General features: G+C 41.3%; 1 pseudogene; it reads right to left on the reverse strand.

Moving 5' to 3' along the window:
- Window positions 1-265: 265 nt before the first annotated feature.
- LOC116326308 lies at window positions 266-4192 on the reverse strand (annotated as a pseudogene).
- Window positions 4193-5067: the final 875 nt, after the last annotated feature.

The raw sequence follows: 5067 nt of genomic DNA on the forward strand, positions 1-5067 counted from the left end.
TATATCTATATCACTAAAAGCACTTCTGGATGGATGCAAACTGCATTTCGTTGCCCTGTACCTGTGCATGTGCAATGACAATAAAGTTGAATTCTATTCTGTTGAATTCTATTCTGAATTCTATTCTACATTCTCACATAGCATTAAAACACCACATTTTCAAACACATTTATTTAAAGTTGAAAATATACACAGGAATATTGTAACAAGATTTGATAGAACAATGTAACAGTGCTTCTGAGCGAACTTGCATAACTTTGATGATTTTATTGCAATGAACCTACTCTTCACCTTCCTCATCTCCTCACCATCAGCAGAGTCAACTCCAACCTCTTCATAATCCTTCTCTAGAGCTGCCATGTCGTCTCTAGCCTCAGAAAACTCACCCTCCTCCATTCCCTCACCCACATACCAGTGAACAAATGCACGCTTGGCGTACATCAAGTCAAACTTGTGGTCGAGTCGTGCCCAGGCCTCAGCGATGGCGGTGGTGTTACTCAGCATACACACAGCCCTCTGTACCTTGGCCAGGTCTCCACCAGGAACCACAGTGGGTGGCTGGTAGTTGATGCCGACCTTGAAACCGGTGGGGCACCAGTCCACGAACTGGATGGTGCGCTTGGTTTTGATGTTAGCAATGGCAGCGTTGACATCTTTGGGCACCACATCGCCACGGTACAAAAGGCAGCAGGCCATATACTTGCCGTGGCGAGGGTCACATTTCACCATCTGATTGGCTGGCTCGAAGCAAGCGGTTGTGATTTCTGAAACAGTTAACTGCTCGTGATAAGCTTTCTCTGCAGAGATGACGGGGGCGTACGTGGCCAGGGGGAAGTGGATACGAGGGTAGGGCACCAAGTTGGTCTGGAATTCTGTCAGATCAACATTGAGGGCACCATCGAAGCGGAGCGAAGCAGTGATGGAGGACACACCTGGCAGATCAACCTGTTCAGGTTGGTGTAGGTAGGACGCCGATATCAAGGTTCCTACGGCAGATGTCATAGATTGCTTCGTTATCTACCATGAAGGCACAGTCAGAGTGCTCTAGGGTGGTGTGGGTGGTCAGGATGGAGTTGTAGGGCTCAACAACAGCGGTGGACACTTGGGGAGCTGGGTAGATGGAAAACTCCAGCTTTGACTTCTTGCCGTAGTCGACAGAAAGGCGTTCCATCAGCAGGGAGGTGAAACCAGAGCCGGTCCCACCCCGGGCTGTGGAACACCAGGAAGCCCTGAAGACCAGTGCACCGGTCAGCCTGAGGATGGAGAGGAAAGACAAAGTTAACAAGATACAATTATCTAGTTTACTTTGCCGATAATGACTCTGAATTTACCCACCAGTTTATGGACCCTGTCCAGAACAAGATCAATAATCTCTTTGCCGATGGTATAGTGTCCACGGGCATAATTGTTAGCTGCATCCTCCTTGCCAGTGATCAGCTGGTCAGGGTGGAACAGCTGGCGATACGTCCCAGTCCGCACCTCATCTAAGGAAACAGACAGACATTTTGTTATTCAAACTGACTCACATATTACACTGCTATATTTAGCCAATGGTAACAATGCTTACCGATCACAGTGGGTTCAAGGTCCACAAAAACAGCTCTAGGGACATGCTTTCCAGCTCCAGTCTCACTGAAAAAAGTGTTGAAGGAATCATCTCCTCCGCCGATGGTCTTGTCACTGGGCATTTGTCCGTCTGGCTGAATGCCATGTTCCAAGCAGTAAAGCTCCCAGCAGGCATTCCCAATCTGGACGCCAGCCTGTCCAACGTGGATGGAGATGCATTCACGCTGTGGGGAAAAAACAAAAATAACATGTCAATTAGATGTACACCTTTTTCTTTTAGATCAGAGTGAAGGGACACAAATTGAAAAATTTTAATTGTATACTTGGGACCAATGCCAATTACTCCGTGCTTTTGGGCCAAACAGTCTTTAAAAAGTATCCCAATCACAAGCATACCAGTTTTCACTTGACTGCTTTCTCCATACATGGTGTTGCTATGCAACAAATCTTTCCTTCCTTAACTACCGATGACATACGCAGGCCCGGCCCTAACCAATCTGGCGCCCTAGGCAAGATTTTAGGTGGCGCCCCCCTACATCGGCAGTGTAGTGTATGTACTCACAAGAAACCAAATAGCTTTGTCTTTGACCTTTTTTTTTTAAAGAAAGCAAATTCATAATCAGAATAATTAACAAGATAAAAAAATATATGAATAAATAAATGAATACAAAAATAAAAAAATGAATATATGAAATACAATAAATTTACATACATAAAGGAAGACCGCTGATGCTGCTGCATCACTGCTGGGTTGTGCTGCTGAGGTGGAGGCAACAGGAAGACCGCTTGATGCTGCTGCAAAACTGGTGGGTTGTGCTGCTGAGGTGGAGGCAACAGGAAGACCGCTGATGCTGCTGCATCACTGCTGGGTTGTGCTGCTGAGGTGGAGGCAACAGGAACACCGCTTGATGCTGCTGCAAAACTGGTGGGTTGTGCTGCTGAGGTGGAGGCAACAGGAAGACCGCTTGATGCTGCTGCATCATGGCTGGGTTGTGCTGCTGATGCTGCATCACTGGTGGGTTGTGCTGCTGAAGTGGAGGCAGCAGCGGTAGATGTGGTAGATGGCCCAGGGGTGGGATTTAGAAACTTCAACAGTGCATCTGAAGAGAGAAGTATGTGACACCACTGAGTATTAAAGTCTAATAATAAAAACATATGATTCCAGGAATAAAATGAAATGATATAATATAAATGAAAAACCAAAGAGATATATGTATGATGTTAACTGATATGCAAATTAGATTAGATTCAATTTATTGTCATCATTACAGTGAAATGCTGAATAGCAGAATGCAAAGTAACAGTATAATATCATATGAGAATGTTATGTTATGATTATCTTTGACCGAATCACAGCAGTGCTCATATTAAAAAACAACATTCCCTCTCATGTGATATTGCTTAATTAACATTAATGATGTGCACTTTAACAACTAGGTTTACAACTATAATATATACAGGGTGGAAAAGTGACTATTACCTGCAGGGTAAACGTTAGCTAACCAGAAGGCAATAACAATGTAAACAAAAACACCTGCTTAAAAGATGAATACAAATGAGGAATGGTGGGAAAGGTGGGAGTACTGTAATTACCTAACGTTACATTATTATTTTCCATAACAATTTAGCCCCTCCAAATATTAACTGACGTTAAAACAGTTAACTAGCTATTTATTGATTAGCAATTAGCGAATCATGTAACATTAGCTTAATGCTAAAATTTAGGTTACTATCACATTCAGACAAATAATTTCATGTAGGCTAACGTTACCTACCTCTGTCTTTTTCTCGTTTCTCCTCCTCTTCTTTTCTCTTTTTCTTCCTGGGCACCTGACAGTTTTGGCCGTTTTGACATCTTGTGTTGATTTTTGATGTGGTGACGTCCAAAAGGAACCATGATAAGGGAAGGAGGGGCGCACCGTGCGGGGGGGCGTAATGTTGTAACAAATAATATTTCTATTAAATAAGCTTTACTTTACATTTTAATTAACGTGGGGTTATTTTTGTATTTAGAAATAATAGTACCAACTTTTTTTTTTTTTTTTTCAACATTTGTATGGCACTGGCGTGGCGCCTGATGGACGGCGCCCTTTAGCATTTGCCTATCGGCCTATGCCACAGCCGGCCCTGGACATACGTGCTGTTGAAATTTCAAAATGTGTGCCCTTTTCACCTGGAATCTATGACTGAAAAAAAAACTTAATGATTGAGTGTAGGAAAAAAAACGTTTTAACGAAACCGAATATTCAAGTGATAGTGAACAAAACAATTCTCTCCGTTCACACTTCAACCACCATTTTTTCCCCTATCTGATCTGCTCACCATTTACAAGACATCTACTAAGCCTAAAACACAATAAAACCCCTAATCATTTATATATTTAGACCACGCTTCTTGCATAACTATCACAGAGTAAAGTAAAATTCAGTGTGGAGAAATCCATGTTCCCATTTCTACTTTGGGGTTAAAGGTAACACTTCCCTCCTCACTCCTTAGAACTGGGGAGGTCAAAATGCGGAAGAAACATATCGCCCGTAACTGACTACTAAAAGTTTGTTTTACAACGTTTCTTACCATTTTGCTCTTTGGTGTTTAAGCTAAAAACACGGCAGAAAAATCTCAGTCCTACAAACCGACCGTTAAGCTTCGACGTAAGAGGAAATAATGAAGCAGATCATGACGCTTTCCCGCCTAAAGAGGATTGAACCATTTCTTGAACATTAGGGTGGAGGTGGATCACTGGTATGCTTAATTTTACCCCAAAATCTAGAAAAGAAAGTTAACCGCCAGGTTAATTCTGAATAAATTAAAATAATGTATATAAATTAAAATATAATAATTTAAAATTATAATAACTAAAAGCGACATTAACCCCCCTAGTTCACAAAGCCTTAGAATCGCTCTGACCACATTTCTAGAACGGTTTTTGTTGGATGTTGAACGTAGTCGCTTGGAAAAAAAGCGCCTGGACTTCTTTTTTAGTTTCTTGAAGACGTTTCACCTCTCATCCGAGAAGCTTCTTCAACTCTAAAGTTCTCTTAGTTCTATGTTTAATACTAAGATCACTAGCAAGTGGCGAGGCTTGTTTCTAGATTAATTTCAAAACCATAAAGTTTATTCAGTCTACTATATCTATTACGATCAATCTAAATACTGTTTTTCTAAATACCCAACTTGTAGATTTACCCTACCCTAATACAGCTTACTGTTCTCATTGTGCCTTTCTCCCTTTTTCCCCTGTGTCTTGGCCAGAGTGATTGTTGTTATTATTATCATAGTTTCTTGTAGGTATTGTTTTTACTGACTTTGTTTATGATAATAATAATAATAATAATAATGATAATCATCATCATCATCATAACAATAATAATAATCATCATAATCATAATAATAATAATAACAATAATAAAAACTGACCTTTACCTCGCAAACCCCAATGCGGCTGCGCTAACTACGTAGCTTTGTTATTGTCACGTGACCTCTGACGCTTGCACAGCGCCA

This window comes from Oreochromis aureus, linkage group 14 (genome assembly GCF_013358895.1).
Source record: "Oreochromis aureus strain Israel breed Guangdong linkage group 14, ZZ_aureus, whole genome shotgun sequence".
Lineage (NCBI taxonomy): Eukaryota > Metazoa > Chordata > Actinopteri > Cichliformes > Cichlidae > Oreochromis > Oreochromis aureus.